The sequence below is a fragment of the Temnothorax americanus genome, unplaced genomic scaffold, assembly GCF_048541705.1.
Source record: "Temnothorax americanus isolate GAGA-0224 unplaced genomic scaffold, ASM4854170v1 Scaffold106, whole genome shotgun sequence".
Classification (NCBI taxonomy): Eukaryota; Metazoa; Arthropoda; class Insecta; order Hymenoptera; family Formicidae; genus Temnothorax; species Temnothorax americanus.
Window position 1 is genome coordinate 155,024 of NW_027509238.1, and position 14,824 is coordinate 169,847.

Here is a 14,824-nt window from a genome sequence, read left to right on the forward strand (position 1 = left end):
GTGCGACAGTTGACGGTGCAAGTGCGGTTCGACCCCTTCCAGCGTAATATATTTTATTTTAACGTTCTTCTTTCTAGTGTGTGTCTTAAGTGCTGTCTTAAGTGTTGACGTTTGATTCTTGAAGAAGAATCTTAGCTCATCGATACCTCGACGTGATGATTATCAATATACATTGTTGGTAAATATCATGCAACTTTCAGTAAAAATATCTCTATTTTATGTACGTTTGTGTGTTTTCTAAATTTTATTTCCCAAAATCTTACATCCATATGTGTTCAACATGCCTGATATCTGTATATTTTATATTTACATTTCGGACTTCATATCGCAATATCTCCGTTCGTAGGATACGTAGAGGAAAAATAAAAACACTTTCCTTATATAAATCGAACCCAAGCTATCGATTGAGTTTACTTAGAACTTAATCGATTTATAGCCAATTTCTTCACCGTCGGATAACTCTATCCTTCGGTTAACCGCGCACTCTTCATCTCTTTCTAAAAGCAGGGCAGTTAGAAAGAAATGAAGAGTGAGATTAACCGAAGGATGGAGTTATCCATCAATGGTGAAGAAAGTGGCCCTTAGCCGTTATTGAGATCCGATAATCTCGGTTACTCGCAACTCTCGGGCTCGCGTAAAGATACACGGAGCGATTTCGCTGCGCGTATACTTGGCGCGAGACACTACCGTGTCTCTTGATATTATTTCTGTAACACTACCTACTTGTGAACAAAGTTATAATTTTATAGATCGAAACTTTTGCCACCCGCAGATAGTAATCATTATTTTCTCTACATTTTTTTACGTATATTGTTCTCAAGCTATTTATCGTGCAAATTTGGATTAATTTGTGGGAAACTCTTTCTATATAAAATAATTAGATAATGAACATATGTAGTATTCGACATTAAATAATGTTTACGTTTTATATGAGAATAAAACTATAATGACAATTTTCGATGTAATTTAACAGTTAAATTATCCAAAATTTTATTGTATTTACAAAAAGAAACTTATTTCGTAAAAATAATTAAACAAAACTTGAATAATGACGAATTTATATTGTACATAACGTTGTCATTTTTATATTCTGTAGTTTTTATTATTTAAAGTACCCCGATATTTTTATTTAACTAACAATTTCCTCTTGCGCAAACAATATTACAGAGAATATTATTTAAGAAATAATCAATTACCCTAACACATTTAATTTGTGCAAGTTTTACTTAAAACACATTTTATTCTGTAAATTATAAAGATTTATAATCGATTTTTATTAGATAATATACTTTAATATCATTGTTGCATAGAATACATGAAAGTGAAATAAGACATCGATGCTTTTAATAACTGTAATAAAATATGTCCTTTTACATTATCAGTGAAAGGGTGAGGAGTTATTTTTAAAATACTGTATGAATCTAATTATTATTACTATGGCGAAACATTCCAAAGATGCCACGAATATCTGGTCGACATTTAAAGCAAAGGCTTTGCTGTTTCTTCGCAATATAAAGAGTATCAACTTTTGTGTGTGCACGAGGACTACATACCATCAAACATTGTATCTATAAAATGATGACACAAATAAGAAGAATTTCGTTTACTAATAAAATGATCATAACTCTATAATGCCTAAACACTTGCTGATATTTTAATTATCGTCAGTTTTAATTGCACACACCGACAGAGAGAGAGAGAGAGAGAGAGAGAGAGAGAGAGAGAGAGAGAGAGAGAGAGAGAGAGAGAGAGAGAGAGAGATTGTTTACGAAAGTAAGCTGAAATTTGAAACATGCATCCAAACACGTGTTTTTTCAAATTATCACTCTTATTACTGCAAATGTATAAATACGTATCCTATGCGAAATTACAGTTAAAACGTCGCGCAATGAGATGCTGTCAAATATGATCGCTTAATGCGGCCAATGAAGAGTCAATAAAACTCTTCCTTCCCCCTCAAATAATTGAAGAGGATAATTATCATAATAAATCAGATATTTGTATAATTACTCATTAATAATATTTGATTTCACTACTCGAATACGTACGACACAATTAATGATATATAATTATATGGACATTATATAAAACAATTTCTTACGCTGCAACATATATGTAGTTACTGTGATCCATAACTTCTTGTCCGGTATAGTTAGCTAAGAACATATATATATAAAAGAATGACCGACACCATCAAAAGATGAAATAGGAATTTCTCTTTGTTTCCGAACGACACACTCTAAAAAATCTGAAATATTATGGTTATAATTATATAATGTTCTAATTATATTTAATAATTATTTATTTTATATGCAAAAATAGGTTATTATAAAATTACAAATAAATAATACAAAAAATAATATCCATAATTTTTTTCTTTTTTCTCAAAAATTTTGATTGATTAAAAATAAATTAACACTTGTTTTCAATAACTTTTGTAATTATTGATTATATTATTCTTTATCTGCAAAGTCTTTAAATATTATGAGATAATTTACAGAAGTCATTGAATAATATGTTTAAAAATGTGAGAAAAAACTTACTGCAAGAAGATTGAGACTTAAAGAAATTACATTAATCACTATTAAGAAAAAGAAGGATCCCTTAAAGCTGGATAATAAAAATTGAGAATACCTTAAAAAAGTAAAATATTATGACAAATACTATGTATATAATATCATGTATGGACACACCAACTTTAAAGCTTTGCGTTGAATGTCAACGGCACAAATTATTTCCTTGTACATAATCTCGTTTATTGTACTGATATTTTCGAGCATTTTTGTCGTCATCGCTTGCTCGATACGATAACTATAAATTAATTTTAGGCTATAAATACATAGTTCTCAGTAATTTGTTTGTACGGAGGCATTTGATGCAAAATAAGTTTTATTTTCAACTATATAACTTTTGTATTTTTTCGTAGATTTGTTTTTTACCTGGCAATTTTAAACAATCCGCAAGCGTGTATGAGATATTCTCTGAGTAATGTCCCTGTTGCTGCCACTGTAGTTGCCTTTATACATATATGACTGCATTTGAATGTAACAAAATTAGGTAGAAATATTTTTCTTGATTAAGAAACTTATTTTTCGCTTGTTTGAAGCAAAGGCTACAATGAGAAGTAAGACCATTATACGACCATTATACACCATTTCTTGATTGATAAAATATTCAGTCATGAAATGCAGTACTCGACGTGGCTGAGATCCATTTATATGCAAAGCAATATCGGCGTCAAAATTGGCAATAAAATAACGATAAATAAACAGCACATGCAGAACACTAAGAGCATTTGAAAAAAGTTATTATATAAATTTTGCTTTTTTTAATGTCTCGAAATATTATAAGTAATATATTTTAAATTTATGTGCTGTATAATTTTTTCCAGTATGATATTTTATGCAAATGATGACTGCAAAAAATTCTTACGTTTTAAACGTACTCTTTAAAATGAAACGTGTATACTTATATTCCGTATAGTAAAATATTCTTTGACTTTTTAAAATTATTTTTAAATTATATCTTTACATTTTAGAAATATGTCAATAATATATAAAAGTATTTAGTCTCGATACAGATCATTACTTTAGGAGCACGCGTTGACTGTGAAAAAGTCAGTGATGGTTTGTGCACGCGCACACTTTTCTCCTTTTATATTGAATACTTTATAACTTACTATATATATACTTTCTTATAAATTGCATCATAAATTATCTAATCTAGCATAAACTATTACTCTGAAATTGGAACATTAGCAATTGAACAATTTTACTGGAGAAGAGGTCGGCGATTATATATAAGCGATCAATATATAATATGGGCAATTGAACGGATGTTCATTTCTCATAGAAATATACTTGCGTATTCCCTGAGAGCCGCACAAGCATTTCGCCAATTTTCAGTAACGCAATAACATATATGTCTCTTCGTTGCATGATATGCGTGCTCTTATAAGTTATGTTAAAGCATTTAGAGAAATAGTAATCGCTTAGTCTTACATATCGCACCCCAAAAAGAATACTGTCACAACTCAAAAAAATTTCGATTTTAAGTTAAGTATGCCATAAAAAGTATGCCTAAGGTGATCGCTATACGTGCTATAATAGTGTTACAAATCTATATGCAAAGTTCGCTGCACGGGAGCAAAAGTATCAGTTGCAATCGCTGGATGAATAGTGTTATAAGTGAATTGACAAGTGAATCACAGCAGACGTCTTCAAAAAAACAGAGAACAGAGTATAAGTTTCATTATAATAAATTGTCGTAATTGCAATTGCGTTACTTGTCTCACAATTCAATAAAAAAGTTGAATTATTTGTTTTTTCTCTCTCCCAAAAATTGTGAATTTTTGAGTTGTGACATTGTTTTTTTTTATGGTGCGATATATATATCGATATATCAATTATTAATATATTATTGCTAACTTACTGTAAACATCACCGTTTTAAACACCCTTATATATTTTCTTAGAATTAAGAGTTCTTACAAAGTTTATCGAGATTATAGTTAATTAGTTTCTTCACTATCATTATTTCACTAAACTTTACATCAATTCTGCATCGAATGAAGAACGGTGAAATACGACACTGCCGTGCTCAGTAACTATAATAACACATAACTTTTTATTTTTATCTATCTATAAAATATATTTTACATTTAACACTATTTTGAAAAATATTCTTCTTACCGTAGCAGCACCTTCTAACGATCCCACGAATAGCCCAGCAATATTCATAGTGAACGCCTTGGTACCTCTTTGCAAGAGGAACAGGATCATTTTTTGCATTTGCAACGGAGTAACGTACCACTGGACATGGTATCTACATTATGATAAAATAATTAATGATTGAGAAATATAAAAGAAATCTGCCAATAAATTTGATACACGTTAAAACTCCTATACTGGCTTGATTGCCAAATCTATAATACGTTGACAGTACAAACAGTGTTACACGTTGCAAAATTGTGAACTGAAAAGCGTAAAGCTAAACTATTCTTTCGACGTACAACGTTATTTTTCAATTTAGTGCAGTAATTTTATATTTAAAATAATTGTCGTAGTGTTAAGTATAGGTACCAAAGACTCCTGTTTATAATATGTGAAAGTAAATATTTATTTCAATTTAGCAGCTATCGGCTAAGGATGGCTTGTTTTCGTCCTTAATTAAGTACAATTCAATTCGACATGTAGATTTCGCTAACAAAAGGGGAGTTTCTGGTATATTTTATCGATTACAAACGCTATCTTATTGAAAAACATTTTTATTTTAATATACGTCGTAAGAATTTTCATGATACATCTATTTTTCTCGGTTTTGATGTCATCAATTCAAGATGGCTGCAGTGAGTGAACAAAAGCCTTAACTGAATTTTTTTTATTCCATTGATTGATATAAATGCGCATGTAATTATATTACATAAATATCCTTACACAGTGGTAAATACATCATTATTGTGATTCGTAATTTCCTGTGCGAGATAGTTTGCTGCAAACATGTAACAAAAATGGATGATGAAAAATATTAATCGTAACGAAAGTTCTTTAACGTCACAGCTAAGGGATACCATCTGAAAAATCTAAAGTACAAGTGCATCTTAATGATTGTCGTAAAACTAAATTAATAACAATTAAAGTAATTTAAATCGACCTGACTGGCAATATATATAACGTCTTTCCGATATGAACATTGAAAAATTGTGAGCCAACTTGGTTTGTCGAATTCACATCGAGACATTATTAATTTTGACCATGGTTTTGGTCAGTTGATGTAATATCTAAATTAAATAGTTTTTAATTTTATTGCAAAAAATATTACCCCAGCCAGGGTATTTTTCGCAATAAAATTAAAAACTATTTAATTTAGAAATTACATCAACTGACCAAAACCATGGTCAAAATTAATAATGTCTCGATATCGATCTGAAAAAAGTGCTGTGTGAATCCGACAAACCAAGTTGGCTCACAGTTTTTCAATGTTCATATCGGAAAGACGTTATATATTGCCAGTCAGGTCGATTTAAATTACTTTAATTGTTATTCTATATACTGGTGAAAGAAATTTATTATTCTGTAAATTAATAATGTTAAACCAAATAATAATAAATTAGAACTCTTAATGGAAATTTAATAATAATTGGTCTCGTTACTGTTATTAAATATATTATTAAAAGAAGGCGATACGTACCCGAAAAAAATTCAGACTCGCGCAAATCACCCCGACTATACATTACTTTAAATCTAGATATTATCGATTCGGAGAATCTTCAAAAGAAAGAAAACATTATTATTCTATACGCGATATTATCAATTATTATAAATGTTGTATAATTACTGTTGTATGAATACCAACTTCATAGCTTTGCGATGCATATGCACGGCATAAATTAATTTCTTATAAATTAAATTCTTATTCTTCAAGCTGTTTTTTTGCAAAATTTCAATTGTTATTGCTTGTTTAACGCGATAACTGCAAGGAATTTATTTGCCATAAATATATAAGTTTCTTCAAATTTACGATAGAGTTTTCTTATATTTGATTTTATATTTATATGTTTACCTGGCAATTCGAAACATTCCACATGCATACTGTGAGTAAACTATGAACATTGTTCCTGTCGCTAACATTACACCAATCCCTATGGTAAAGCCCGTGTTTGTATGCAAGCTAATCAAATAGAAATACTTTTCTTGGTCGATAAAGTATTCTGTTACAAACAATGGTGAAGTTTCATTCATAGGCAGTAAGATGTCAAAAATGCGCGGCCAACTTGGATATAATAATAAACCAAATACGAGCAATATAGCAGACACTAAAAAATGTTTAGAAATAAATTCTTTCAAAAGAATTAAGAAAATCTATTATAAAATCGCTGGTTAAGTCTCCAAATATAACAAACAATTCGCGTTTAACAGAAATCGAAAGCAGTTATCTCACATGTAAATATAGCCGTGTAACGTTTTGCACCGATGGCGTACTGTTTCATAATGTAGATTTCATGTTTATCAGTTAGTTCGTTACGAATATGCTGCAGTTGCTCCAGCAAACACTTTATCTGTTGTTTTAATAATATTGCATGCTCTTTTTTTTATCATGTTGGAAAAATATTATCGTATTTATATTATATTAAAAATTTTATCTATCGGAAATATTTATTCACATACACACGTGAATATAATATATAATATACAGGATATTAATCGAGAAATTGCTGAAACTAAATAGCAGAATGGAATAAATTGAAACTCTGGAATCCTATTATTTGCGGAAGTGCGCATCATATGTCCCATGTAGTGTGTGTGTGTGTGTGTGAGTGTTTTTATTTTTAAATATATAAAAAGACATTATAAAAAATAAAAAAGAATCTGGTTGATTGCAGGATTCAGCGATATACATATAATCATGAAGTTTTAAGATAGCGAAAGCATAGTTATAGTTATTAATGTTAGATAGCGTTTATTTAAGTTTAAAAGTTTGGAAGTGCGTTTCGATTATTATGTCAGTTCAAAAATAATTATTTTGAATAAATCTTTGAGCTATGCAATCAGTCGAATTGTTGGCCATTCTTATACATAATTAATATACATATTTATTCTTACAAATATACATGTATATATATCAGGGTATCTCACAATCATATAATACTTTAATACTTATAATAATTTATTATTGTCTTCTGAAGGTAAAATAGATTTAAAAATTCTAATTCAAAAATTTTGAGGCTGCAATAGTTGAAAGTTTTCCAATGATATCACGTAAAACTTGCTCGCTCAGTCCAGTAACTACACACCTACACCTACACGGGTATTGATTTGTCATCTGTCATTGATTTTCTCAAGTCAGGTGATATTGATTTTTACGGCAAAGCTGATTTTATTTTGTCATTTCCTGTACGTGTGTATTACGGCTTATACATATCGTACATTATGGCGATATAGGCTAATATTAACAAATTATAAATCTTATACGGAAAACATTTAATTCTAATAGATAATTTAATTAAATAAAAAATTAAATATAGATAATATTAAATAATATAAATATTAATAAAAATAATTATAAATATTATTATTATTACTAGAAAAAGTGAAGTGTATACGTATAGGGGAGACCGGAGCGAAGTCGGCCGTATTTTTTCGGTGCCGATATTTAACAACAAATTAAATCATTTTAGTGAAATATAGTATACCATTGTAAAGAGTGAACTCTTGGCTACAAAATTTTACGTCGTTTTGTTCAACCGGTATAGAGTAAAAACAACAAAGGTGCAAAAATCGAAAAGTCAAAATTCCCGGAGCGGAGTCGTGTCTTCTTTCTCGGACTGGATTTTGCATAAAGATATACATAAGTTTGATCATAAAAAGGTAAATGTTTAGTATAACGCTCTTCCATTCGATTTTCTTAAAATTTTGTAAAATTGTTTATTTTTGTGTGTAAAAAACATTCTGAGAAGGACACGTGTGTATGTCCTCTGCTTTAACGAAAATCAGAACTTCTATAAAGCAGGGCACACACACACGTGTGTATGCCCAAACGTAAATTATCATTTTCCTACCTTACCGACATCAAAACTTTGAAATTAAATTTTTTAAAAACGAGATCTGAGCGACAATTTTCCTTTTCAGAATGTTTTTTACATACAGAAATGAACAATTTTACAAAGTTTTAAGAAAATCGGAGGGCAGAGCGTTATACTAAACATTTACCCATAAAAATTAATATAATTTATTGTTTTTTAGTAGAAAAATGGAAAGCGGAAAATAATTTCAAGAAAATCAATTTTTTTTTCGCTAACAGTTAAAGCATGTATAAAAACAAAGTCTGATGAACGCACGCACTCGTTGTGTGCCTTACGCCTGCACGAAATGCACTGTTTTTCATCGGCTCTGTTTTCTGTTATCTCCAAGCATACGCAGCACATATTATTTAGCTTTCTTGACTTCGTTTTAGCTTGGTCACGACTTCGCCCCGAACACAAGTTTTAGGTTTGGTCGCTTATAAAATAATAGAAATCAATGAAAATAAAAAAAACTGCACTGGATTCGTGTTCACAGCATGCATTACTCTTTAGAATCATTTACTTTGAGATTCATCAGAGAAACAATAATACTTAAGATATTACAAACTTTCGACGCGGAAGAAATTTTACTCTCAACCTGCGAAAACACGTTTGCTTCGATAAGAATCACAACATGGCACGTAACCTTACTAAACTCCGTTGGTCACGTCAGTATCAATGGCGAGTTCACACAACATACAGATTTCGAGATAATTGCAAAAACAACTCCGCCCCGGGGCCGACTTCGCCCCGGTCTCCCCTACACATATATACATATATGCATTAATGTATACACCCAGACAGCACACAATATCTTATGGATGTCCATATTATGTCCAGAATGCCTATATGGACGTTATATGAATATTTATAGGATATTGGTGCTATCGGGGCATAAGTATATATTGTATTGTGTGAAAATGAATACTTTTATAATTTAATGTATTTGATTTATTTTATTCTGTTTACTCAAAATTACATCTATTTAATTTTAGCAATTTCCAGTCGTCACCTTGTATGTTTTACTTACGACTTCAAGGTTAATACAAAATAAAATGTATTTAATCACAAAAGTAATAGAAAATAATGCGGAAGAAAGAACATTGATAAGAAGATCCGGAGTACATTGTGAAGTCAGAAACGTTGTGAGCTGCAAAAAGATATTTTTTATACTATTTTCTTATGCAATTAGAAAAAGACCCCAAGTCATTAATTGATTGTTTTTCAATATGTAATAATTTAAATTAGAAATCTATTTAAATAATCAAAGTATAAAATTATAAATTTTGTTTTTTTTCTGTAATACACACATGCCGCGTGTGTATTATAATATTAATATTGATGTGTAATATACACAACATTGAGTTTGAGTGATATCATGGTTTTAATGTATGTGAAATTGCAAAGTCAATTGCTAAAAATAATTTTTCTTATTTTGTAATTAAAGTCCCATATCATGGAATTAAAACTCTCTCTCTCTCTCTTTCTTTCTCTATTTACGTACCTGAAATAAAATAAATGTTGTCAAAACACTAAGAAACAAAACTAATTGGAATTGAACGAGTTTAGATTGCTGATAAGGCCATAGACCAAATGTAAGCAGTAGATACCGATTGAGACCAACATGTAAAGAATTTATACAGATCATTTCTCCACGAGCATATACATGCATGTAATTTCGACCAGTTTGCAGTTGCGTATTCCCTTATTTATTTAGTTTAAATTTTAATGTAAATTGCCCAATTTTTTTAATGCGATGTAAAATGCAACAAAATGTTACCGTGAGATCGAAACATTCGCATTTTATCAACGCGCGTCGGGACCTGGGAATAGGTCGACGATTAAGCGATCAATGTAATTTAAGGTAATGCGATGTAAAATGCAACAAAATGTTTACCTTGAGATCGGAACATTCGCATTTTAGCAACGTCGCGCGGGACCTGGGAATAGGTCGACGATTATGCGATCAATGTAATTTAAGGTAAATTGAACGTTTATTTCTCAGGAAAGAAAAATACTTTTCTAAATGTATCTCCTGACAAAGAATCGCGCAGGCGTATTTTCAGTAGCGCGTTTTGTCGTGTCTCATTCGTTTCGTAGTGCGTGAACTCATAAGTTACATTTTGATTTTAGAGGAAACGATCAGTTATACATATCGATATATATTGGCCAGTAATACACTTTTCAATGTACGTGTTGCTAAATAAACACCACTTGATGCTTTAGACGTTTTCATATTTTTCCAAATTTTACATTCTCTTCAGAAGTATCGTTATATTCTTTTAAACCGATTAAGTTGCAATCGCTGGATGAATAGTGTCATAAGTGCATTGACAAGTGAATCACAGCAGACGTCTTCAAAAAAACAGTGTATGTTTCATTATAACAAAATGTCGTAATTTCAATTGCGTAAGTTATTGTCTTACAATTTAATAAAAAGTTTAATTATTTGTTTTTTCTCTCTCCCAAAAATTGTGAATTTTTGAGTTGTGATATTGTTTTTCTTTATGATGCGATATATATATATATATCAATTATTAATATATTATTGCTAACTTTTACTGTAAACATCACCGTTTTAAACATTTTTATATTTTCTTACAATTAAGAGTTCTTACAATTTTATCGAAATTATCGGTCAATACAACTTTTTAGATTATAGTATGTAATTCGTTTTAGTGTGCTAATTAGTTTCTTCACTATCATTATTTCACTACACTATATCAATTGATTTGCTTTACATCAATTCTGCATCGAATAAAGAACGGTGAAATACGACACTGCCGTGCTCACCAGTAACTATAATAACACATAACTTTTTATTTTTATCTATCCATAAAATATATTGTACATTTAACACTATTTAGAAAGATATTCTTCTTACCGTAGCAGCATCTTCTAACGATTCCACGAATAGTCCAGCAATATTCATAGTGAACGCCTTGGTATCTTTTTACAAGAGGAACAGGATCATTTTTTGTATTTGCAACGGAGTAACGTACCACTGGACATTGTATCTACATTATGATAAAATAATTAATGATTGAGAAATAAAAAAGAAATCTGCCAATAAATTTGATACACGTTAAGACTCCTACTGGCTTGATTGAATTATATATATGAAGCAGGGGTATAATTTTCCGGGGATTGCCATGCATAAAGTGTATAATGACAGAGACATACAGACGTCAGGTACTTATACATATAGATAGGGGTAGAAAGAACCAAAGAATGTAATAGAATTAGAAAAATTGTTAATAGTAAAGGAGTACCCCGGGAGGTAGCGACACAAAAGTGTCAGCGATTTGATTAATCTTGGAACATAGTAATTTCTCTTGTTTTAATAGCGTTGTTGATGAAATGCAGAGTCTGGCTGCGCTGTCATGCTGGAATGGGCGTTGCGGCGCCTTTGATCTTGTCGAAAAAACACTTATGTTGGAAGAATTTGATTAGTGCTGAGCTTTTATATATTTATTGTTTTTTGTATAAAGAAATGTTTTAGAAGAGTCTGGCATGCAACTGACACTGGAAAATGAGTCTGGCATCCTCCCAAAGTCGTTGTAAAAAGTCGATTTGTAGAATCATTTGATTAGAGCTGTATAACTGGTCAAGATGGTAGTTTAAATATATAAAATTATAAAAAAATAAGTCTGGCTACTTGTACTGGCTGGAAAATTGGTCTGGCACTCCCTTTAAAGTCGTCTGCACGAGCGCGCCGGTAGCTCGTTGCCCGCCGTATCTTTAAATATTACCTAAAAAAAAAAAAAAGTGGTAGTATTATACCTCGAAAAAACCTAAGTAACAAGTGGTAGATCTTTATATCTCGAAAAATCTCGAAAAAATTTAAGCAGTAGTATTTTTATTTCCGAAAAATTATAACCCAAGTGATACACGTCACAAAATTATGTTACCTTATCAAAAAGAAGAGTCGCGCTTCAAGTGATCTATTACAATTACAAAAAAGAAATGATATCTCTTTAAGTTAGAGCGCCAATTACAGAAAGAACATGTATATTGCCTCAAAAAATAATTGTTGCACTACATTGAAAAATCTTTACATTGTGTCAATTAGAAAAGAATGTATAATAACAATTTTATAAGATTAAAAAATTTTATTTAAATTTAACAAGGGAATACAAGATATTTAAATACAAAGTTATTTACATGTGTATTTTTTAATGGCCACAAAGAATTACAGAAGTAACAGTACAAAATAAAAATATTTTATTAAAATACATAAATTTTTCTTGTAAAAAAACTTGGCGCTGCTAGACCTTTTAAATAAATAAAAACAACAATAAATAAAAATAATTCAGAGAAGAATACAATGGGAGTAATATTAAATGATTATCAGCGTGGATGTGGGAGTGAGTGATATGGGTGTGCGTGACTACGCGGACGGCGGATAATGCGGCTTATAATTAAGTATAGAATAAGTTTATTTATTTATTTAAAATTTCGAGGTCTAGCAGCGCCAAGTTTTTTTACAAGAAAAATTTATGTATTTTAATAAAATATTTTTATTTTGTACTGTTACTTCTGTAATTCTTTGTGGCCATTAAAAAATACACATGTAAATAACTTTGTATTTAAATATCTTGTATTCCCTTGTTAAATTTAAATAAAATTTTTTAATCTTATAAAATTGTTATTATACATTCTTTTCTAATTGACACAATGTAAAGATTTTTCAATGTAGTGCAACTATTATTTTTTGAGGCAATATACATGTTCTCTCTGTAATTGGCGCTCTAACTTAAAGAGATATCATTTCTTTTTTGTAATTGTAATAGATCACTTGAAGCGCGACTCTTCTTTTTGATAAGGTAACATAATTTTGTGACGTGTATCACTTGGGTTATAATTTTTCGGAAATAAAAATACTACTGCTTAAATTTTTTCGAGATTTTTCGAGATATAAAGATCTACCACTTGTTACTTAGGTTTTTTCGAGGTATAATACTACCACTTTCTTTTTTTTTTTAGGTAACAACATATACACTACTATACGTGTACTTGGCGCCTTTTTTTACCTTTTTTTTAAAAAGGTAATTTTGTACGGATATCACGCCTTTTTGTAGTGTTACGCAACTTAATCTTATAAACAATATATCTTATAATTTCATAAACCGTATATAATACAAGGTATGAAGCTAAAAGTGTTACGGACTATTATTTCTAAAGAAAACAACAATTTAATATTTTGCTCAGTTTTTTAAAAATAATAATCTGTAACCCTTTTAGTTGTACACCTTGTATATATTTTTCAATTTCAACATAAAACATAATCGCAATAAAACATGATTAATGTTAATAAGTCGTTAACTGTAAAATTCTTTATTTATTTTTATTTGCGTGTCTTACTGAATGTTGTTCGCAACTGTATATGTACCGATATCTTCAGGTATCGATATTTTTGATAATTATTTTTACGTCAGACATAATTTTAATTCATCCAATTTTTATTATGTCTAAACATAATTTTTGTCCAATTTTTATTATGTCTAGACATAATTTTAATTCAGCGATTTTTATTATGTCATGACATAATTTTAATTCTGCCGCTAGGGAAATTTTAAGTCGATTTTTATGAATCAAGCTTGAATTCAATGTTTAGGTGTCCCAGGTTGCCGATGACGAGGTCCACATAGCGCGCTCTATAGTTTTCGGTGTCCAGGTGTATTAATACCTTGAATTTGATGGCCACGTGTTCCAAGTTGCCGATGACGAGGTCCACATAGTGCGCTTCGTAGTTTTCGGTGTCTACATGTATTAATACCTCGAATTCGATATCTACGTGTCTTACATTGGGTGCGTTCAGCCGATACTTTGCTAGCCTAGAAATCGTGAGCAGTCGCTCGTTTTCGCTCGTTTCCTCTTTTTTGACTTACTGGATTAAAAAGAGAAAAAACGAGCAAAAACGAGCAACTGCTCACGATTGCTAGGCTAGCGGAGTATCGGCTGAACGCACCCATTCAGATTTAAAGTTATTAATACACCTAGACACCAAAAACTATGAAGCGCATTATCTGGATCCCGTCATCGGCAACCTGGGACACGTAGACATCAAATTCAACGTACGATTACACCTGGACACCGGAAACTATGAAGCGCACTATCTGGATCCCGTCATCGGCAACCTGGGATACGTGGACATCGAATTCAAAATATTAATACACGTAGACACCGAAAACTACGGAGCGCACTATGTGGATCTTGTCATCGGCAACCTGGGACACCTAGACATCGAATTCAACGTACAATT

The 14,824-nt window shown here is 30.6% G+C and overlaps 1 long non-coding RNA gene and 2 pseudogenes across 2 annotated transcripts in view; 1 reads left to right on the forward strand and 2 right to left on the reverse strand.

Annotated features, from left to right (window-relative positions):
• LOC143903869 (uncharacterized) overlaps positions 1–14,824 on the forward strand; it is a 39,722-nt gene that overhangs the window by 17,525 nt on the left and 7,373 nt on the right. The window lies entirely within an intron of this gene.
• On the reverse strand, positions 1,297–3,890 carry LOC143904278 (uncharacterized; annotated as a pseudogene).
• Positions 3,747–10,231, reverse strand: LOC143904040 (uncharacterized; annotated as a pseudogene). The gene is made up of 9 exons (XR_013258836.1): positions 10,064–10,231; positions 9,590–9,709; positions 6,939–7,056; positions 6,561–6,813; positions 6,354–6,470; positions 6,189–6,265; positions 5,435–5,580; positions 4,691–4,823; positions 3,747–4,605 (listed from the first exon to the last, which is right to left on the reverse strand). The product of XR_013258836.1 is annotated as an uncharacterized LOC143904040 (transcript).